Genomic DNA, 24,228 nt, shown 5'->3' with positions numbered 1-24,228 from the left:
GCTGCCGGCAGCCCAAAGCCCTTTGAATCCCTGCCGGCGGCCGCTGATTACCCCCCCCGGACCTCTGCCCCAACTGCCCCCCAGGACTCCCACCTCCTATCTAAGCACCGCTGGTCCTTGTCCCCTGATTGATCCCTCCCGAGACCCCTGCCCCTAACTGCCCCTTGGGACTCCAGCCCCTATCTAAGCCTCCCTTCTCCTTGTCCCCAACTGCCCCCTCCTGAGGCCCCCCCAACTTCCCCCCAGGACCCCAATCCCTGTCCCCTGATAAACCCCTGGGACTCCCATGCCTATTCAACTGCTGCCTGTCCCCTGACTGCCCCACTCGAACCTCCGCCCCATCCAACCCCCCCTGCTCCCTGTCCCTTGACTGCCTCCTGGAACCCCCTATCCCTTCTCCAACCCCCAGCCCCCTTACCGTGCCACTCAGACCAGCATGTCTGGCTCCGTGCAGCTCCAGACACATTGCTGCCATGCTCCCCCGTGGAGCCCACAGCCCCCCTCCCACCAGCACCTGCCTTCCAGATTTGAAAACCTCAAAATTCAGGAGTGCTCAAGCTCAGTTTGGGCAGCTGTTACTTCATTTCTCCCAAATCAAATATACTGATCCACTGTAGAAAAAGTAGGATAAAATTGAGAAAGAAATGCTTATGAGGACTGGAATTGCTATTTTCAACAGCCATTGCCTTTTTTGTTTGTTTTAAAAGGAAGACAGTGATATTGCATTGGCAAATTCCCCATAGAAAGAAAGAATAGAACAAAAGAATAATAAAGGCACCTCAACTTTTCCTCATTTATGGAGGACAGTCTTATAATATGAATCCAGATATCCTCCAATCACACAAGCTGAAAATTGTTCCACTTTACTGCAGCTCTGTAACCATATGGGAACCAATCCTGTCTTGTTTTGTGCACATCCAAAATTCCTGCTGAATGACCCAGCCTGGGAGCGAGTTATCAGTGACCCAGGGCTGGTGAGGCAGGAGGTGTGGGGGGGCACTGGTGGGGGGGAACCCAGGGTTGGGGCAGCAGCAGGGTGGGGGAAGGGCACTGGTGGGGAGAAAAGGGGGAAGCCCAGTGCTGGGGCAGCAGGAGGTGCGTGGGGGCGGGTGGGTGGATGGGTGGATAGCCCAGGATTGGGGCAGCAGAGAGGTACAGGGGGAAGCCTAGGGCTGGGACGGGGGGCAGCCAAATTTTTTTTTTGCTTGGGGCAGCAAAAAACCTAGAGCCGGCCCTGCGGGGTTCCCCCAGCCACTGGAGTCCCAAGCCCTTTAATTTGACCCTGAGGGCTCCCAGCCACCTCTTCAGCTGGGAGCCCCTGGTTGATTTAAAATAAAGTATCACCTCCTCACCTCCAACCTTCCTTTTTGGCCCACAGCTGTTTTGGTGGGGCGGTGCTGGGGAAGGAGGGTTTGTTTCTGCAGGGCTGGGCAGCCCTGGGGTGGAGCGTTTCTGCGAGGCCGGGAAGTTTCGGCCCTCAGCTGTTTTCTTTGGAGTAATGTGGCCCTCACCACTTTACGAGTTGTGCAGGCCTGCTTTATAGAATGCTTAAGTCTTCAATATGCATCCTCTCCACTTCAGTTAAAACAAGGCTCTACAATTTAACTGGTAGGAGTATTTTTCCACCATTAGTACAAGTTGAAATTAGATAAAGGCAGGGGAGTAGAAAGAACGTTGACAGGGTTACTGGGTTAGTGGATGTGGGGAAGCAGTAGATGTGATATATCTTGATTTTTAATAAGGCATTTAGCACAGTCCCTCATGGCATTCTCATAAGCAAACTAGGGAAATGTGGTTTAGATGATTTTTCTATAAGATGGGTGCACAGCTAGTTGACAGACCATATTCAAAGAGTATTATCAATGGTTTGCTGTCAAACTGGGAGGGTATATCTAGTGGGATTCCAAGGGGTCAGTCCTTAGTCTAGTACTATTCAATATTTCCATTAATAATTTGGGTAATGGAGTGGAAAATATGCTTATAAAATTTGCAGATGACATCAACCTGGGGGGGTTGCAAGCCCTTTGGAGGACAGCATTAGAATTCAAAACAACCTAGATGACGTGGAGAGCTGACCTGAATTCAGGAAGATGAAATTCGATAAAGACAAGTGGAAAATACATCACTTGCAAAGGAAAACTCAAATGCACAACTATAAAATAGAGAATAATCCGCTAGGTGGTAGTACTGCTGAAAAGAATCTGGGGTATCACAAACTGAATATGAATTGGCAAAGTGATGCAGTTATGAAAAAGGCTAATATAATTCTGGGGTATTGTGACGGGGTGACAATTCACCGGCACGGTCCCTCCTGCTGGTCGTCTAAGGAATTAGCTCTTTCCAGCCTGAAGCACCCTTTGCAGGCTGGTGTCCCACCTGCCACTGGCCCCCATGTCCCTCCCGGACCACGGTGTCCCTCTATGTCAGGGTCCTTCCCCCGGCAGTAACCCACAATTTGGGTCTCCCCAGGGAACCCCCAACCTCCTATCCCCACCATGCCTCAGTGGCTACTGCCAGTCATCATCTAGCCCCCGCTCCCTGGGGTAGACTGCAGCCTATAAACCACTCATCATTGGCAAGGGGGGTTGGACCAGCTACCTCTGCTTATATCTGGGCTGCCCCTTTGCAGCCTCAGTATCTTTGTGAGCCCTTAACTCGGCCTACAGCCTGGGGCTTTGCTAGGCTGGAGCGCCCCAGCACTGCTCCACCCTAAAGACCCTTCTCAATTTCCCAGGCAGCCAGGTCCTTCTCTTTCAAAAGGTGAGAGAGAGAGAGTGTCTCTGTCCTTCAGGCCCACTGCTCTCTTATAAGGGCCAGCTGAGCCCTGATTGCACTGGCTACAGCTGTGGCTGTTTTCCCCATCAGCCCAGCTTTTCACCTGCCACAGCCCTTTCCCAGGGCCATTTTAAGCCCTTCAAGGCAGAAGCGGGGTAACCACCCTGCTAGAGGTATATTAATTGGAGCATTGAATGTAAGACACAGGAGATAATTGTCCTGGTCTACTTGGCACTGGTGAGCCCTCAGCTGGAATATTGTGTCCAACTCTGGGCACCACACTATAGGAAAGATGTGGATGAATTGGTAAGGGTCCAGAGGAGAGCAACAAACATGATAAAAGCTTTAGAAAATCTGACCTCTGAGGAAAGGTTAAAACACTGGGCATTTTTAGTTTTGAGAAAAAAAGACTGAGGTGGGATCTGATAACATAGCTGAAAACTGTCAAGGGCTGCTATAAAGAGGACTATTAATAGTTCTTCATGTCCACTGAAGGCAGGACAAGAAGTAATGGACTTAATCGGCAGAAAGAGAAATTTAGGCTAGCTATTAGGAAAATCTTTCTAACTATAAGGGTAGTTAAGCTCTGAAATAGGCTTCCAAGGGAGGTTGTGGAACCCCCATCATTGACCATCTTTTAAGTACAGGTTAGACAAACGCTTGCCAGGGATGGTCTATGTTTACTTTGTCCTGCCTCAGCAGAGGGAGCTGAACTTGATGATTTCTTGAGGTCCCTTCCAGCCTTGCAGTTTCTATGATACTATGAACCTTTCCACTTAGATTCTATTCATGGAGGCTAGTGATTTGAAAGACATTTGCCTTCCTTGAGGTTTGTGGGGTTTTTTTGCATTAGAGGCAGCTTTAGTAAGTTATTCATGGGTTCAGTCACAACCATAGAAATCATGAAACCAAGGATGAAAAATCAGGCAAACATATACTTCTCCTGGACCAGCATGGAAGGGAGGCCCTGCTGGTGGGAGGTTGGGGAGTGCACCCAGCCCATACTCACCCTGCAGCAGTGCCTCCTGTTTTATGAAGCTCGGCCCTGCTCCCTTCTCCAGGCACAGGATGGAGGGGTGGCCAGACCAAATCCGAATGGCACTGCAACCCTGTGAGCCAGGTCACAATATCCAGAGAGGGAGCTGGGCCCAGCTATCAGGAAGGCTGCACCTGCCACTTTTTTTGCATTTATTTTAGTGAATGTAGTGCTCCTTCAAAGTCAGCTCTTACCCATAGAGTACTTGTAGCATCAACAGTGGCTCTCTAAATTCCCCCATCCTCTCCAGCCACCACCCTCAAACCAACCACTGGTAACATTATTCCAGAGTTGGGCCTGAGAACAATAATTAAATTGGAAGTGATCTGAGGTACGCTGCTCATGTAATAGTGCTGGCAACAGTTGGAGGGACGGAGAAAGTGGTGTGTCAGTAGCATGTGGCTGTTCTTTCCAGTGTATGCTAGAGAAGCAGGTGCTACAGCTGTTCTGTCATGTGGGTGCTAGTGATTAGTAGAGGAAGCATCACTCTTTCTGGCTGGATGAATGGGTATTTATTCGCACATCCACAGACAGCCCCTAGAGCATGGGATTCTCCCAAACTGAAAGGATATTTGTCCCAGGGAGCAATTCTGTGAGGAAGTCAAGGGTAAAGGGAGTTCTTCCTGCCACTGAGAGGGAGAGAAACTGTTTTGTTACAGCAAAATCAGCAGCTGGGAGGAAATAGTTCTGTGCTTACTGAATTCATGCCTGTCATTGTTCCAGGAACTCTGCCAGATTGCGCTAGCTCACCAATAAGAAAACTGCAAGGCTGTGTAACACTGCAGAAGCACTTTATACAGAGAGGTGGGGAGTTTCAGTCTTCATCCTAACTTTCGGCAAGTTTATTTCTTATTTTTGTAGAGGTGGCCCAAAAGTGACAATTTCATTTCATGACAACTTTCAAGTTTCAAATTGTTTTCATTCCACATCATTTTTGCAAAATGGAATTGAGTAGAAATTTCAGATCAAAATGGTCACACACACTTTCTCTCCTCCCTGCACCTGAGAAACAGTCCCCTTGAAACCTTCATCAAAATCAATGTTTTTATTAAATGTTTCCATGTTGATGAAACAACAATAACAGCAAAAATTGTCAAAACCTTTCCAATCACCTCCATTTTTATTTTTTTGTTTTGTTTTTAGGAAGATTTTTCCAAAGGATTTTTTAAAAATAATTTGATTTTGGACATTTTTGCTAATTGGTAGCTTTCAGGTCTTTTCCCCCACAAACCTTCTAGCGGAAGATTGGATTGTACAGTCCCTTGAGAACACTGAAACTTGATAAATAATCCTTAACATTTTTGAAACTATAATACAAATAAAAGTGTAGTTACAATTCCCATGGCCATTCAGTCCATGGCCTCAGCTGAGACTGTTACAAGTCCGCCAGTAGTGGTGGATACTTTTCCACTCGATGCTGGACTAAGTCAGATGGATTGCTTTCATTTCAACCAGCAAAGAACCATTATTAATCTAGGTTGAGCTCAATGATCTACAGATGAAAGGTTGAGTAAGCATATCTCATCAATTCTCAGAAGCAATTTCTAATTTGCCACCAAGGGCACTCTTACTATACTCTCAATTTTATATTTTTAGTTTTATAACTTGTGACTTTAAGTGAATGGACAGCTTCCTATGTCACTGCTGGATATGCTGCCCTGAGATGAAAGGTACTATAACCCATTTAAATGGATTTTTACATACAGAATATTAAGGATTTGAGATCATAATATCTCTTCCTAGCAAGATTCCTCAACTCACCTGTATATGTGAGTAAAACACGCTAACATAAGCAGGGGTGCTGGAACAATTTGTATAGTGGGGGTGCTGAGAACCATTGAACCAAACTCTAACTCCTGTATATGGTGGAAACCACTTCAAGTCAGGGGCTGTGTCAGCAACCCCAGCAGCCCTAGTTCTAGCACCTATGAATATAAGTATCCCATTGACTTCATTAGTAAGTCAAAGACCTCTTTCTCTGTATAGGAGGAACTCAGTGGAACTACATTCTACCAAGTCTGTGTTTGGGAAGCAGAATCTCTGGTTTTGTTAGTCAAATTATGAAGCATTTAAGAATTTAAAATAAGGATATAAGAATGAAGGATAATTTATTTTAAAACTAGATTCACAAATATGTATATTTCATTCATATGAAGAATTGTCCTGCCAAGCTCCATCCTGTATTTACATTATAAATATTGTAAACACAGAATAGCCAGCACACAGCATGCTTCATTCATTAGGTAACATTTTATGGTTTTTTTTTTCCCTTTCTCACTCTTCAGAGAGTCACTCAGCCTCCCAACTCCACAAAATACCCCAGTCTGGAATTGATGACTCCTGGATCAGCAGCAGCAGCACCATTATTGTTATTCCTTTCAGCCACTGTTGCTATATCTGTTCCAGGAAGAAACACAGGCCATCAAAAGGGCCACTCTCTCAGAGAACGTAGGACCTGCCATACTAGATCAGACCGAGCAGCTAGTCCAGTACCCTGGCTCTGACAGTGGCCATGACCAGAGGCTTCAGGGAAAGGTGCATGAGCCCCAAAATATGCCATCATGGAAACGGTGATGCCCTGCCTCTTTAAATGATTGGGCGGGCTGTACTCAGGGCAGAGCCTCATTTTTGTTTAGTTTCTGTTTTGCTGCCAGAACAATAAAGTCACCACAGTAGATAGACGTGTGTGAATCAGCTCCTCCTTCCCAATCTCTTTCACAGCTGGGTCCAAAAATAACATTGGCGATGAGGCCTTCTACCCCATGTGTTTCCAGTGCACCCACTGCCTGCACAAGAAGAAAAAGTGAGCAAATAATTTTTTTTTTAAAAGTAAAGATGCTCACCTAGAAATTGAAGGTGGCAGAATCCTGCTTTTGTGGCTGGGGCAGCATCAGCCAGCCAGCAAGCGATGGGGAGTAGGCAAATAAATAGAACAAAGGAGAGGATTGTAGCTGAACTGCCATTGACAGAGCAATGAATGAGGAGCAGCCATCCTGCGGCGTGCTAGGTTGAGGAGCCCAAGTACAGCCAAAAAAGGGATTCTGCAATGTATACACTCAGCCAGCAGAGGGCAAACAAGAGCAGATAGTGCACACACACATACAAAAATCCAACCTCCAGAGAAAAGCTGCAAGACCAGAAAGAAAAGAAAAGAAAAGAAAAGAAAATGTGTGGAAGAGAAGACATCCAGTAAGACATGAAATTCAAAAAGAGAGAAATTAAATGGCAACTTCTGTGGGTAGTATAGCGGAATTCTATGAAAACTGCAAATATGATTTGTGTACCTCAAATATTTTGAGCAATTTGTAGCTTGTAACTCCATTATTCTAGACAGACAAGTTTCAACCTTGCTGACAAGTGATGGGGTCCAAAGGTATATGAACTGCTGCATGACCTGTTGTCTCCAAATGTGCCTAGAAATGCCACATACACTGCAATTACATCAGCAATGTAGGAATATTTTTCTCCTCCTCCATTGATGATAGTGGAATGAGATCAGTTCCCTCAGTGACAACAGGGAAGTGGAAAGTCAATAATACAGTTTGTTGCTGGTCTAAGGATGTTGTCAGAACATTGTCAGTTCAGACAAACATTAAGTGATGCCCTGCATGCCCACATCTGGAAGAAGTTACCAATTGTATCAGTGCTTACATTCAAGAAGGCTGTTAAGGTAGCTATTGCTATGGAACCATCCAAGAAGGAGTCTCTGGAATTTCATGTGAAGCGAGGAGTACATCTTGTAATTCGTGAAGACAGAGGACCATGGGAATATAATAGATTTCTGTGCGGCTATTGTGTACAAACTATGCGCTCTGAGAAGGATTGTTGGTAATGCTGTGTCATTTGCAGGAAGTGCAAGATGAAAGAACACCTCACCATGCCCTGTCACACAACACAACAACCAGCAATGCAGAGTAACCATACATCCAAGAAGATTGAACCTAAAAAAGGACAGAAGTTGGAAATTCATAAAATGGGAAAAGGCAGAAGTTGTAGTGACACTGACTAAGATCTAGCACAGTACACATAATCAGAAGCAGGATTCAGAGATGGCATCTGGGTCACACTCTGGATCAAGAGATTTCCTACAAGAATAAAACTTGATACTGGGGCTGCTTCCTCATGACTTCTGCATCTACCTATCACCAGACTTTGTCACAAGTTCCTTTGGAAGAAACTGTCATGTTTTTGAAGACTTATACTGGAGAAAAGTTAGTCCCAAAAGGGATACTCCAGATGAAAGCTTTTACCCTTATGTGACCGTGTAAGGGGGTCCGCTGTCGAGAGAGGGGCTCCTCGTTCTCCGGGGTGCCTGGGAGCCAGGCCACCTCACTACACTGAGCAAGCAGTTCAGTCAGTCCAGCCCAGGCCCTGGGTTCAGGGGGGGCAGCAAACACAGCAAAGTCAAGTAGGCTCAGGCCTTTAAGCAGGGCTGAGCAATAGCAGTTCTCGGCTTTGGCCTCCTCAGGTCCAGGGAGAGGGGGAGGCTGCCACCCAGACATTGGGTGGCAGGGGGGACGCAGGCCCTCCCACTCCATTGCGTCCCAGCCCGGGGCCCTAGCAGCGGTAGGCAGTCTGCTGCTGTGTCAGTGGGGATCCTGGCCACAACACACTGACATTGGCTCAAGCAACTCCACAGCCTGACTGGGGTCGGCTGCCCCCAGGCTGCTTCCGTACTCCCCCTCAGGACCTACCTGGGCTGTCGTGGTGTCAGAGTAGGGCTCAACCACCATCAGCTCCTCAGGATGAGGGTCCACGGGCGGGTTCAGCGGGTACTCGGGGTAGGTGGCGAAAGGTAGGCTCGGTTCCTCGTCGGGGTAGCGAGCACGGACCAGGTTCAGTTCCACCTCTGGGCAGCTGGAGTGGGGCAGGCTCAGCCAGTCCTCCTCTGGGTAGCGAGCACGGGGCAGACTCGGCCAGGCCTCCCCAGCGGTAGCTCGGTCGCAGACGTGCGGCCCCTCCAACGGCTGGGGTCTCACTGAGCTCGGAGGGCCTGCCTTTATACTTCCGGGTCGGTGCTTGACCCTTTGCGGGGCGGGCTCAGAGCTCCGTAGCTCCGCCCAGTCTGGCCTCCATCTGGGATCTTCATTCTCCGGGGCACCTGGGAGCCAGGCCGCCTCACTACAGACTGAAAGAAAATATCTCACCAGTATTTGGCAGATCTTGGCTTGAGAAGCTCAAGGTTAATTGGACTGAGATCAAGGCAATCACAAAAGCACTTGAAACCTTCAAGTAATCCTGGACAGACACTTCAAAGTTTTTGAAAAAGAACATGGACAGATGAGCAACATGTCAGCAAAGCTCACTGTTAAGTCTGACAGCCAATCAAAATATTGCAAACCTGAAGTTTTGCCTTATGTTCTGAAACATTTGATAGATCATTTAGTGAATATTGGAGTCTTGTCACTAATTTCACACAGTGAGTTGGCTATACCCATCATACCAGTGATCAAGTAGGATGGCACCATCTGAATTTGTGGAGATTTCAAATTGATACTGAATCCAGTTGTGTGTGGAGATCAGTATCCACTACCTCATACTGAAGATTTGTTTGCTACTCTTAATGAAGGAGTTCATTTCAGTACATTGGATTTGCTCAATGCATACTTACAAATGGAGATTGATTTGGCAGCTCACAAATATCTCATAATCAACACCCCGAAAGGCTTATTTTACTTTAACAGATTGCCTTTCGGTGTAACACCAGCACTTGCCCTGTTCCAGAAAGGCATGTATTAGCCAGTCCTGAAGGGACTGAAAGAGTTCAGTGCTATTTGGATGACATCCTTCTTACAAGAAAGGATCAAGAGGATCATTTTCAAAATTTGGATGCTGTCCTGCAATATTTGGAAGACCATGGACTGGGAGTACGTCGTGACAACGTGAATTTTTCAGACTTTCAGTTGAATACCTTGGACATGTAATTGATGTCACAGGCGTAAGAAAATTGCCAGAGAAAGATAAGGACATTTTTCAAGCACCAAGACCAGAGAATGTGTCACAATTATGTTAATCCTTAGGACTGCTTAACTATTATGATAAATTTTTGCCTAATCTGGAAACAGTATTGGCACAAGAACTCCTACAAGCAAAAAAAAATGGACTAAACAGCATGAGTGTGCATTTAAGGAGGCAAAGAACCTGTTGGCATCTACTGAAATTGTTACGCACTTCAATGTTTTGCTACCATTGTGATTGGTTTGTGATACTTCACCATTTGGAGTGAGCCTAGATCTTTCCTAATAGAAGAGAGAAACCAATTGCCTTTGCTTCACAAACACTCACTACCTCTGAGGGAGAGGTATGCACAAATAGACCGAGAAGGTCTCAGCATTATCTTCAGAATTTGAAGTCCCTTACCTATCTGTGTGGTAGATGTTTTACCTGGTTGACGGATCACCACCCATTAATTTCAATTTTTAGACCAAAACATCGAATTCAATCATTAGCTGCTGCTTTTATGCAACCATGGGCATTGATACTTTCAGCTCAGTTCTATACTATTCAATTCTGTAAAGAGACTCAGCACAGAAATATTGAGGGTTGTCATGCCTGCCACTCCCAAGCTCCCAGCAAACCAAAGAAACTTTTGACTAAGTGTTGTTAGAGAAGAAGAGCAGGTTGACCCAGGGGCGGATTTGAGTAAGGGCTTCTTTACTGCGATATTTGTTCTGCTCGACCCAATTGTCGAGTAAGCACTGAATTAGTTACAGTACATTCTTGTTATCTAAGTTAGTATGTAAACATGTACATTTTCTACAACATCCCCAAAACCCTTATTGAGTCATATAAGTGCCTATACAATGATTAGCTATCTACTGAATATAATTATCACTGCCCCTGATTATTGTTTACAGCATTAGCGTATTCTACAGATAACTTTTCTTTCCCTTTGAAGATACATTTCTTTACAATAATTGTAGTCACAAATTCCCTGGATCAGCAGTTTGCAGGGAAAGGAGGAAGGGGCCATGAGACAGAGCTCGTTTGTGTAGCTGGGAAAGGAAAGGAGGGGGAGATAACATGGCTTTACCCAAAAGGTATTCTTTAGATCCCCACATTCCTTATGCAGCTGCAAGCTTATCAATCTCTTAACAAGGAGAAGGGAAGGGAGAGGGGTGGCACTTTACCTATCAAGTTGAGACAGGTGCCTATACTCAAGCCTATACTCAAGCTTAGAAGCGATGCCTGCTCGTGCCTCCATTCCCTAATGCCATGTCTGCACACCAGCAGTTTCCTAGTTTTCTGCTTAACCCTTACATGTCCCAACAAGTGTTTTTATCTCTATTCAATGAACAGATTACCTCTCACTAACACAGACATCAACCAAGAAACTGCTAAAGATGATGTGCTTTCTCTTGTGAAGGGGAAGGGACCACAGGGTGTAGGCTCTATTGCCACTCAGACATGGCTGAGAGGAGAATAGAATAGAATAGAATAGAATCTGTCAGTCAAGCTGCCCACTGGATGTACTTTGTGGGCTGGAGCATGTGCCAAAGGTAACAATGTTGCAGTCATGAACGGCTACAGAAGATAACCATTGAAATACCCTATATGGTCCTGAGGTATTCAAAAGGCACATACATTCTGCTCCATAATATCCTTGCTACAAACGGACTAGTGGAACACTTTGTACAGATATTTAAGACTAAAACGCCTTTTTTGAGTCATCAGCAGAAATTGGACAATTTCTTGCTTGTCTACAGGAACACACCACATGCCACCACACAGGTGTTACCTGCAACTCTTGTTGAAGAGATCTTTATGTGCCTGTTTGGACCGGCTCCATTCTGAGGTTGCCTCGTGTAGCCAAGTCTCAAGCTGTGCAACTGATTGATCAACATGAGATTCATTGTCGTTCTTTTCAAGTAAGAGATTTAGTATGGACTTGTAACTATGGTTGCAGAGTGAAATGGGCACCTAGAGAACTTGTAAAATGCACAAGACCCGTGTTGTTTGTGGTAAAATTATCTGACAGTACTTTATGACAACAACATGTGGACTAGTTGCAGCCTCGACAAATACTGGAGTCTGGGATATTCCATTTCTGTTCTTCTGATTAAAACTCCTTCCATTACAGCCCCTAATTTTGATTATGTGTTGGGTGAAACTTTGATACCAGATCCAGTTGATTCCTTACCCCAACTGATCCTGTTGTTCAGGACATTGCCACACCACCACCATCACTTTGTCCCGATTGAATGAGAAAACCAGGGGTGCACTTGCATGTATAAATTATTCAGCTAATGAGTTATTATTCAAGGCAGAATAATCCCTTGCAATTTAAGAGTTTGATGTAGTTCACTGGCAACTTTTAGTTAGGTTATATGGTGTTTTATGTCAGCCATGTAAATGGTAATATGTGTGTATGTCCATAAATAACATATATTTGGAAAATATTTTAAAGTAGTGTGGAGGAATGTGATGTCCTTTTAAATGGCTGGGCAGTCTGTACTCAATGCGGAGTCTTGTTTTTGTTTGGTGTCTGTTTTGCTGCCAGAACAATAAAGCCACCACAGCAAAGAGCTGTGTTTTTAAATCAGCTCCTACTGTGTCTATTTCCTTCCCTACTGGCTCCAAATATAACAGAAACCACCTCTTAGGAGAATTTCTTCCTAGTTCACTCAGATATTGGGTTTGCCCTGCAGCATTAGAATTTGTATCCTTAAAAATCTTCTCTAATGTAAATGCAGGTGTTTTCATTATACATATAAGAATCTATTACTTTTCTAGTGCTATAAAGCACTTGTAGTAGGGAGTTCTGCAGGCTAATTATATCTTGTATGAAAAAGTATTTCCATTTCTAAGTTGCAAAGTGTTGCCTTTCAGGTTTTTTGAATCCTGCCTTGTTCTTGTATTCTAAGAAAGGTCATGTGCTTCCATTTACTCTATCATTTCTATACTATTTTTATTTATCATAGATTTTTAAGCCAGAAGGGGTTATATGATCATGAAATCTGACACAGCAGCAATCAGTTACAATATGGCCTGTGATTCATTGGTGATTTGTAATATAGAGAAACAGCATCATCCCTACTTTGCATTGTGCCTGCCTGGTTACTATTAATTCTACCTACTACAGCAAAGTTCCCTTCTTATAGAAACTTCTTCCCAGATGCTTTTCTGAGGCTGGACCTTTACATTTCTCAGAGCCAAGTAACTACAGCCTTAATACGTCCATTTTGTAACTCTCTGCTGACTGTGATTGCCTCTTTCTCTCTTCTAAGTAGTAAGTACCTTTAGCTCTTGTTATATTCCCCTCCTATTTCCCTTTCTTATTGCTATGAGGATGGTGTTTTCTCACAAAGCTGTAGCTTTAAATGGCCATGTTACAAAAATCCTTATTTAAAGTACTTAAAACTACGGCCAAGTTTGTTTGAAATTTTGTGAACTTTAATGAAACTTTCAACAAGCCTCTTTGCAGTTTCACGTTCCTACTGTCTCAGGAGAATTTCCTGTGGTTTCAGGTTTCTCTGGGAACATTTCACAGAAGTCTAGTTGGTGCCTGTCTTTCTACACTTAATGAGACTCCCTTATGCCGCTTGCAACAGCCTGATTAGATGTTACCCTGTAATTTGCTGGGTAAAATCTCACTGATCTGTACAGAATGTCATGTCAAGCAAACAAACTCACAAGAAACTGGAAGTTCTTAAGCTGACGTGTATGATTTGAGGTTTTGTGTCTGACAGCAGCTTTGGCTCGATTATTTTTTTGGAACAGCACAAAGGCATCATCCACTTCACTCACTTGAAAGTTGTTTTAATACTGTTGATCTTTCATGTCTTCACTGAGTTTCATGCAGGGATATGATAATTACCCAATGGACACATGTGGTTGACTTGCAAGCTTCACATTTGGTTTGACTCAATCCTTTCTCAGCACAGGAGCTGCTTACCAGATCAGATTAGTGATCCAGCTAGTCCAGTATTCTCTCCGCAACAGTGGTCAGTACCAGAAACTCTATAGGAAGGTAACAATCCCTATAATTCACGTACAAGAATCTCTATTATGAAATAAGCTGACCATAGAGAAAATTTCTTTCCAATCACAGACAGTTTATGGTTGGTTTATTTACTGGTGCATAGTGGTTTTAATCTCTAATATGCCTTTTGATTTCTCATTACCCATATACATAGTCTTTTATGAATCCTACTAGCCTCTTGCCTCAGTGGCATCTTGTGGCAATGTGTCCCATAGACCAACTTTGAATTGTCCAATTTTTATCAATTTTAATATTCTACCTTTTAATTTTCCCTTGTTTAATATTATGAGAGAGCATAAACAGGAGCACTCACATGAACTTCCATATATCATTTATTATTTTCTATACTTCTGTCATGTCATGTCTTTTTCCTCTCTTCTATAAACCAAACAACCCAAATATTTCCATCTATTCTTCCATAGAAATCTTTCCATGCTTCTTTAGTTCTTTTCTATGGACCCCTATTATTTTTACTATGTCTTTAAAATGAGATAATTAGAAATGAACACAGTATTCCAGGGAAGAGAGAACTATTGATTTATATAATTTTATCATGGGTGTTGTACTAGTAGGTTGTGGACTTTAACATGGGTACCAGTTTGTAGTGTGGGATTCTTAAATACTCGAGGCCAAATCTTGCTTGCTGTCCTTATCCTTCTAGTACCATTGAAATCAATGGGAGGCCTAGTCACTGGGACCACTCACATGAGTAAGATGAGCAGAATCTAGTTTTGTGAAATACAATTTTCTAAGCACCTTACCCAAGTAGGAACTGCCTTCAACAGCAGATAATTACTAAGTGATCTAAATATGTACAGTATGTAATCTTCCAGAGTTCAGAGTAGATTAAACGCATACATTTCAATTAATGAAATATGGTGTATTCACTTTCCAGAAGTTTGACTTGTGCATATACTAATTACTAAATGTTCATCAGATTTGCACATGAAATTTTGGTTTCATCATCCTTAGGTAGCATTAGTCTTTCCATTATTTAAGAAGACAGAAGTACACATTCAAGGGGCAGCTTTATGACTAATATTATTCTGCTAAGTCTTTTATATTATTAGTATAAAATAAAGTTAACTATATATGTTTTACCTAGTTTCTACACAATTTTATGCAAATAATGCTTTGAAGGGCCAATAGCCTGACATGGGCAATGATTTTACTATTCTGTTTATTCACCATCATCCTTCCAATGATCTGTTAGATAATTTGGTCTGCTAATGTCAGCTGGCCAAATGGGATTCAGCTCAAGGAGATTTCTCCCCCACCCCGTGGTAAAGTTTGTCTCTCTCTTTCCTCATTCTCTTGTTTGATATGTCTGCGATAAGATGGCAGCCTTTTCTGTTATTCTTCGGAATGAAGCAACATTATGCTACTGCTGCTGCTGTTATTAGCTGGAGAAAATACTCAACATTTTCAAATTTCATGAATGTATTGTTGTGTGATAGCATCTAGGAGCCTGTAGTGGGGTGACTGCCCCACTCTCACAGAACAGGGGTTAAAAGCAGTCTTAGAGAGGGCTGTGGCTGGGGAAAGGAGTGAAAGCAGCCAAGCTAGGTTGATTGGGGAAGCAGCAACAGCTGTGGCCAGCTCAATTAGGACCCAGCTGGCCCTGATAAGAGGGCTGAGAGCCAGGAGCTGGAAGAGCCTCACTCTAGCCCTGGAGTTAGAAGGGCCTAGCTGCCTGGGAGCACCGGCTACCTGAAGCAGAGCAGGGCTGGGGAAGGGCAAAAGGAGCTAGGGAGCTTCAGCCTGTAACTCCTCAGGCTGAGGCCTTGTTAAAGGCTGAAGGAGGTCCTGGGGCTGCAGAGGTACAGCCCAGGGATAAGCAGAAGCAGCTGGTCCAACCCCCTTGCTATTGATGAATGGCCATTACAGACTGCAGGCTGCCCCAGTGAGTGGGGCTGGATGATGACTGGCAGTAGCCACTGAGGCAAGGTGGGTTTAGAGGATTGAGGGTTCCCCTGGGAGGGGAAAGGCAGAGTAAGGGGACACTGCTGGGGGCAGAACCCTGAGGAAAGGGCACTGGGGTCTGTGAGGGATACAGGGGCCTGAGACAGGTGAGCCACCAGTCAGCAGAGGGTGCTCCAAGGCTGGAAAAGAGCTAATTCCCAGGATGACCAGCAGGAAGTTCCACAATGGTGAGTCTTCAACCTCACTATAGAGCCCCAGTCATGGAGCAGGACCCCATTGTACTAGGTGCTGTACAAACAATGGAAAAAGACAGTTCCTGCCCCTAAAGAGTTTAAAACCTAAGCTTCTGATCTGTGTGCACCAGAGGAAGCTATTGGTGTGTTCAGGGAGGGGACAAGTGCATGTGTTGAAGGGCTTTCCCTCTACTAACTCCTGCTTGCTGTTGCTATGAGAGCATTTGAAGTTGGGAAATCAAGTGCAAAAGGGATACTTACGAGCAATATCTTTGGATGGGAAGGCTGAGTTTTTAAATGTTTGTTTACAGACTTTGGTGCTTCCTGGAATGATCATATTATGGCCCCAGTCCTGGAAGCCACTCCATGGAGGTGGACACCTGCACACAGCCCTGTGGATTTCATTCCAACTCTGCATGGATATAGGAATCTGCCTGCACAGAACAGCTGGTATGACTGGAGCCTAGGGATGTATCATTATCACTCCACCTTCTCCCAGCACATTTAATTTCACTGCAACATCATTCATGCTATGGATGATAAGGCCCTGGCCAAGGAAACTGATGTTGTTTTTCAACCACAGAAGAGGTGCGAGAAGAACACACACTTCTCAGTACTACTTTTAAAAGCATCCCTTCGACAGTCCTGGAGAGATGAGCTCTCGAAGGGGTAGTCTAACAGTTGGCCATATTTCAAAGTGAACAAACAGACGCTTTTGCATCCATGCTTTTTAGGTTCACAAAATACTTTTGCAAAGATCAAAATCCACTTTTAGGGTCGTTGCTTCCACCTTCTGACCCTACAGCAACAAACACAGCAGAGGATTTTCTCCAGTAACTTAGTGCTGTGAATGAGTTGACTTAAATAGAAGTTTTGAGTGTGACACAGGGACTGAATCAGTCCAGCCTTGGCTCTGTGTTTATTAAGTGCATTTACTCACATTTTAATTGTGTTTCTTAACTTGCAAGTAACTAGTGAACATGTAAACATTTCAAATCCCTAGTGATTGGAGCTCTCTTTTGATTCAAATAGAGATATAATCTAAGATAACAATGCTTATTATTGATACAAATCAGTATAATTATTAGGTGAAACTGATATGGCGGATGAAAGTCCATGGCAAATGTTTTTAATTTACTTTTATTTAAAAATAATTGTTTTCAGTTTTTAAATGATCCATCTGCCCCACATTGGCCTGTAAGGGGCTAATGGAGCCCTAGGGAGGCTGCACAGGAAGCAGCCAATAGGAGAGGGGCTTCAAGGAGTAGGCCGTCAGGGCTGGGCAGGCCCATAGAAGAAGAGCTGCAGAGCAGATCAGTTTCAGTTGTTCCTGAAGATCAAGGGGGAAAGGAGGACTGACTGCCTTGAAGGAGGAAAAAAGCTAGCACCCTGGACATAGCAGTGCTGGGCAAAATCAGGGGAGTGAGAAGGAATGCTGGCTGGTGAGTCTTGCCCACATGCTCAGGGTTTAGCTGATCACCATATCTGGGGTCGGGAGGGAATTTTCCTCCAGGGCAGATTGGCAAAGGCCCTGGAGGTTTTTTGCCTTCCTCTGCAGTGTGGGGCATGGGTCACTTGCTGGTGGATTCTCTGCAGCTTGAGGTCTTCAAACCACAATTTGAAGACTTCAATAACTCGGACATAGGTTAGGGGTTTGTTATAGAAGTGGATGGGTAGGGTTCTGTGGCCTGCTTTGTGCAGGAGGTCAGACTAGATCATATTGGTCCCTTCTGACCCTAAAGTCTATAAGTCTATGAGTTCCTGACTGGCTTCTAGGACTGGCATGCTGATGCCCTGAGCTCAGGGTGAAGAAGCTGCTAGGGTCGCAGGGAAGTGGCCCAGGGAAAGATATGGAGAGGTTGGAGGGGAGGCAGCAGATGGCTGCCATCTAGTGGGTCCCTGGACCGGGACCTGAAGTAGTGGGCAGGCCTAGGTCCACCCCCCCAACTCACCACTGAGGAAGTGGCTGAACCACTGGACTGTGGTCCTGTCCCCCGAAAAGGGGGAGCATAGAGTGTGGCCCAGCCAGAGGGATGTGTCCTGAAGAGGATGCTGTAGTCCTTAGAACAACACAGGTCCAGGAGCAGAAGTGATGGCACGTGAGACACCACTGGAAGTCAGTGTACTGACCTGTGGAGCTGATCTGCAAGATGACCAGCAGGAGGCACTAGCATGGGGAGTCACACACCCCATCACATCCCTATACAGAGCAGTTTGGGCCAATTGATTCTACTCATATTACTGTGATGGCAGTCATCTTGGCCAACACCAGGACTCTAAGCATGGACCTCCAAAGCTGGAAGCACAAGTCCGTCAGCTTGACCTAATAAGCAATGATTAGTGTGGGGGACTGAAACAAACAAACATCCTCTCAAGATCGGGGGGTGAAGGAGGTGGGGATGCAACATAGCCTGACCAGTGGGTTACATTTATCACACCCAAAATATGGATGTTTTAATTCCATATGGAATTCATGTTTATTAAAAGCAATGGTGCGGAAAGAAGCTGCCCAATGCTCTGTATAGGCAACTGGAAATCCCTGAATTCTAACTTTGGTCTTGCCCCTAACTCCCTTTCTGGCAAATCACTGAAGATACATTTTAGATGATGCATATGCAATTGCATAAAAGGAGGGACTTAAGGTCTTATAGTCAGTTTTAGATCTGGATTTCCTGATAACCAGGTCACCACCCTATCCACAAAACCACACTGTCTCTCAATTGGGTGCACAGCTTTCAAACTTCATCCCGCTGTGTGTTCTTTTGTTCCTCTCTAGTGGAACAGAATTTATGGACAGAATGATTCCCCCTGCCTCCAAAATACTAAAGCAAACTCTGGAAGAGCAGAAATCCTGTAGTAAAGCAACTGGCCACTAAATTTGTTATTAATGTACTTTAGATTAGCAGAAATCTAATGAAGAAATTGAAATCTTAGAGATATATATTTGGAGGAAGAACCTAGAGGAATTAAACATAAACTCTTAAGAAACCACAGATCCCATTTTCATGCAAATATCCTTAATAAGAAAAAGAACATAGGAGGAAAAAGAGAGTTTTTCAAAGTTTATCACGTGAAGTTATCAGCTCCATAACTGTACAGTGTGGGCAGTACATCTTTAGTATCCAATGACATAGATATATATGTTTGAAATTAAAATACCTAATCCCACAGGACATCATGCAAAGAGCTGCCAGTCAGGTTATTGACAGACAGATAAATTTCTCTGTATGACAATATCTTTACCTGAACACTGTAAAACTCTGGAGATGAGCTATTGTCAGATGACATTTCATCTCAGAGCTCTTTTAACTTAAATTTGTCAGGCTTTGTACAATGAGAAGTGACACACCGTGCCCAGCAAAGGCTAATGAGTTATCTGGGTAATTACCAAAAGAAAAACAGTGAAGTGTTAATGTATATATTGGTATGTCCTTCACATAGTTTACCAGTTTTACTTTAGAACACTTGAAATAATATGGAGCATCTAATTTTTCTGCCGAGAAGGCATACTTTCTTTGGAAACCTGAACTAGCAATATACATGCATATCATGTCTGTGGTTTCTTTTTTGTCTACTACATTGTATTTACATAAAATCTGCAAATGTCTTTTGTCTTAGATAGTTAACCTCACTGGACCAAAAGCATGTGAAATATTCTAAATTGAAGGGCAATACAATGTTGTTACTCTATTAAATAGGAGTATCACTTCATATATTGTAAATCAAGAAGAGGTCATTAAAGCATCTAGTTGGAATGCTGTGTAACTCAGGCCATCGTATTTCATCCTCTGGATTTGAGGAACATCTTTCCACAAGTGGGTCCTAATTCAACACTTGGATGTCCAGATTTACACAAATGTAACTCAGTTGAAATCAATGAAATTACAATGAGGTGGAACTCGACTAGTCCAATGGTGAATCAGGCAAAAGAACTGCATTGTGATATATTGACTATTGTGGGTGTGTAATAATAATATATAGCACTTACACCATGCGCTTTGATCCACAGTTCTCAAAGTGCTTTAAAAAGTCAGTTTATAAAGCTAGAAAAGGACAATTGCAGTCGTCTGATCTCCTACATCATGTAGAGCCCTGCAAATCTGCGGATATCTGCTTTATGTCTGTGGGTATCTAGAATCCGTGGCTGCAGTTGAATTGTTTACCATCTTTGTGGATCAGATGTCAATCCAATTTTTTTTATGCACACAGGGCTCTAGAGCAGCAGTTCTCAACTGGGGGGACTGCAGCCCCCCTGTGGTGCTGTGAGCCAGTTTCGGAGGTATGGGGCCCTGCCGGGCAGACACCTGGAACTCCAAGCCCCAGCACCCCCCATGGTGCTAAATCTCAGGACCCCAGCAGGGCTGAAGGATGGAGCTCTGAACCCCAGCCTCCACCGCTGGGCTAAAGCCTGGAGCCCCAGGGGAGGGAGCTAGGGCTCTGCGGCTTTAGCCCCATAGACCCCATGAAAATGGTTCATGCCCCCTAGGGGGCCACGGACAACCAGTTGAGGGTGCTGGTGGGAGTGGATGCACATAAAAGATGGAGTGTGGATCACAGGTCAGAGACAAGTTAATTATTGTGGCTGTGGATCTAAAGTTTTGTATCTATGCAAGGCTCTAATCAGATGGGTCATAGGACTTCCCTGAATTAAATCCTGTTTGAAATAGAGATTATTCTTTAGAAAAACATCAAATCTTGATTTTAAAATTTCTGGTGATGGAGACTCCATTAGAACCCTTGATAAATTGCTTTTCAATCTAGCATAGAATGCTATAACACTCTATTATAAAATATCTGCTCCCTCTGTAGGTACTGTGATGAGGCAAGGCCAGATGGCTACAGTAAAGTACTGAGGAACAGGTCTGTTAGCCCCAGGCTAAACAAATCCCTAGTACCGTGGTAACCAAATGGCAGTTGCTCCAGGTTAATCAAGGCGGTGGTGAGGATAAAGAAGGTGTTTGGAGGAGGCCATGGGGAAGTAGCCCAGGGAGTTGTAGCTGTCATACAGCTGTTACAGGAGACACTATAGACAGCTGCAATCCACAGGGCCCTGGGCTGGAACCCGGAGCAGAGGGCGGGCCCGGGTTCACCCCAAACCTCGCAACTCCTGATCAGACACAGGAGGAGTTGACCCAGACTGTGGGTTCCACCAGAGAGGAAGATCACTGAGGTGAGCAAATCCGCCAATAAGCACAGGACTCACCAAGGTAGAGGAGGAACTTTGTTACAGCACTTATATATTGTGATCAAGTTACCCCTTAATCTTCCATTTGAAGAGCTAAATATAGTGTGCTCTTTGAATCTGTCACTATAAAATGGTCCTAGTTCTTCAGTCATTCTTGTGGCTCTTCTCTGAACCCTTTCCCATTTATCAACATCCTTCTTGAATTGTGGACACCAGAGCTGGACAGAGTAGTCCAGTATAGGCCACACCAGTGCTAGATGCAGAGGTAATATAACATCCCCACTCTTACTTTATATTCCTGTTTGTATTTTCAAAGATTGCATTAGCCTGTTTAGACACAGCAATGAACTGGGAGCTCATGATCTAATGATTATCTACCGCAACATCCAAATCTCTTTCAGAGTCGCTGCTTCCTAGGATAGAGTCCTCCATCCTATAAGCACAGCTCACATTCTTTGTTCCTAGATAGAGGACCTTACATCTGGCTATACTGAAATGCAAATTGTCTTTTTGTGCCTAGTTTACAAAGAGATTCAGATCTCTCTGAATCAGTGAACTGCCCTCTTCATTCTTTTACCACTGCCTCAATCTGTGTGTCATCTGCTAACTTTCAGTGATGAGTTTTTCTTCCAGGTCATTGATAAAAATGTTGCATAGCATAGAACCAAGAACTGATCCTTGCGGGACTCACTAGAAACACTCAGTGATGATTCCCCTTTTACAATCACATGTTAAGAAATTAATTAGGCAGTTTCCAATCCATTTAATGTGTGACAGGTTGATTTAATTTCTTATTCAAAATGTTACAAAAATGATATGTGGTACCAAGTCAAGTGCCTTACAGGAATCTAAGATCGGTAAGTATAAATGTTTACTTTCTGTAGTTGGAGAAACAAGTTACTTCTCTAAAATTACACAGCCAGTCATTGGGAAATAGAAGAATAGCCCTATCCAATGAACCACCTTGCATCTCTCCTGGAAACATGTACCACTATTGGAAACATGATGCAGTTATGCTCTTCAACAACTGAGCTATTAGAGATGTTTCTTTAATTCACTATGCAGAGATTTTTGTTGTTGTTGTTGTCAAAAGTCATAAATTTGCATGGCGGCTGTTGACTGGAGCCCAGTATCTTTGTGTACCACCTAATGTTGCAGATCAGCAGCTGTTGACTTGAATACTGTGATTCTGTGAATTTTACAGTAATCTTCTTTATGAATTTAATATGAGACAGATATACATGTTTATAGCTTATTATTTCAGTTAAATTAATGATGAAGTTGCTCCTTTAGATCATCCACTATGCCAGTGTGCTGTTGTACTGGGAATTCCAAGGAAACCTAAATGAATTAGGGAACCCATCTGAATTTGAATGGGAATTGGGCACCCAAATCCCTGGAGCTATTTTCAAAATGCCAGCCTCAGTCTATCAGTTACACCTGTTTTAGAAGTCAGTGCACTATACATTTGCTTTACAACTAGAGTGTTTATTTCCTTAAAGATCTGTGTGATTTCAGCCCAATGGCTTTGGTGTTCTGCTCTCTGATAGTAAACAATTCACAGTTGTCATCAAGGTTTTGTGGTATGGATAGTTTTCTTAAACAAATTTAGATAACTCATTTTTTGGACGTAGTTCAACCATCCAGAATGCATCTAGAGGAAAAACTTGTTTCACTCCACTTCCGTAAGGCACAAATGACACCATGTCATTTGGCTCTCCAGCTGCATGCGATTTTTATTGGGAGGCTATTAGATATTCAGATAGACTAAAGAAGAGAGATTAAAAGGAGAGGTAGAGGGAAAGAATTCCCTTAATATATTTCCTAGGCTCTCTCATCTCTCTACCAATTCACAAGTCCCTTCTGGATAATTTTAACAGTGAACTGGAAGAAAATAGAAAATCATTACTGGTCAGGTTTGCAGATGATCCACAGACTGGTGGAGTGGTAAATAATGATGGGTACAGGTCACTTATCAAAACCAATCTGGGTCACTTAATAAGGTGGGCTCATTTGAACAACATGCATCTTTAATATGCCCAAATGCACAATCATGCATTTAGGAGCAAACAATGTAGGCCATGTTTATCATAGAGGACCATATCTTCTATGATATGAACATAAGAACAGGGGTCGGCAACCTTTCAGAAGTGGTGTGCCGAGTCTTTATTTATTCACTCTAATTTAAGGTTTCACATGCCAGTCATACATTTTAACATTTTTAGAAGGTCTCTTTCTCTAAGTCTATACATACAGCAACAGTTTAGTTATATATTAAAGTAAATAAGGTTTTTAAAATGTTTAAGAAGCTTCATTTAAAATTAAATTAAAATGCAGAGCCCTCTGGACCAGTGGCCAGGACCTGGGCAGTGTGAGTGCCACTGAAAATCAGCTCACATGCTGCCTTCAGCACGCGTGCCATAGGTTGCCTACCCCTGTCCTAGAAAGAACTGACTCTGAAAAGGATTTAGGGGTCATAGAAGATAATCATGGACTTCGTTGATTATCTATTATTTGCAGTCTTTAAATCAAGGATGGATATTTTCTAAAATATATACCATAGTTCAAACATAAATTATGGGCTTGATGCAGATGTTGTTGGGTGAGATTCCTTGGCCTATGTTATACAGGAGGTCAGACTTGACAATAATAATCTCTTCTGACCTTAAAATCTATGAACCAATCTACAATTATCCAATTCAGTTCTACATCATCTAGTATTCCCTAAGGGAGGGACCATATTCTGAATCACATAACCAACTACTATGGCAGCTTTGTCTGGCCTACTTAATCTCTAATCTTTTTCTCCATGTTTTTATGCCATGTCCATTGCCATGGGATCTGAGCATATAGAACATTTTATATTAATCCTCTTTGAATAGACACACCTTGCATAGATTTCCTTTTATCTGTATTCTCAGTGGTTCCTTCAGAGTCTTTACTAGCTTCAAGTAAGATGGTGCTTCAAAATCTTGTATGCTCTGGCAGTTGTGTGGTACTGGATTGCACTGTGTGCTCTCACTAGAGAAGTCCCAGAGCATGCCTCATCATGACAAGTCTCTTGACCTGGGATAACATTATTCCACTGTGATCA

Source organism: Gopherus evgoodei, chromosome 1 (assembly GCF_007399415.2).
Source record: "Gopherus evgoodei ecotype Sinaloan lineage chromosome 1, rGopEvg1_v1.p, whole genome shotgun sequence".
NCBI classification, from domain to species: domain Eukaryota; kingdom Metazoa; phylum Chordata; order Testudines; family Testudinidae; genus Gopherus; species Gopherus evgoodei.
This window is presented reverse-complemented; position numbering follows the sequence as displayed.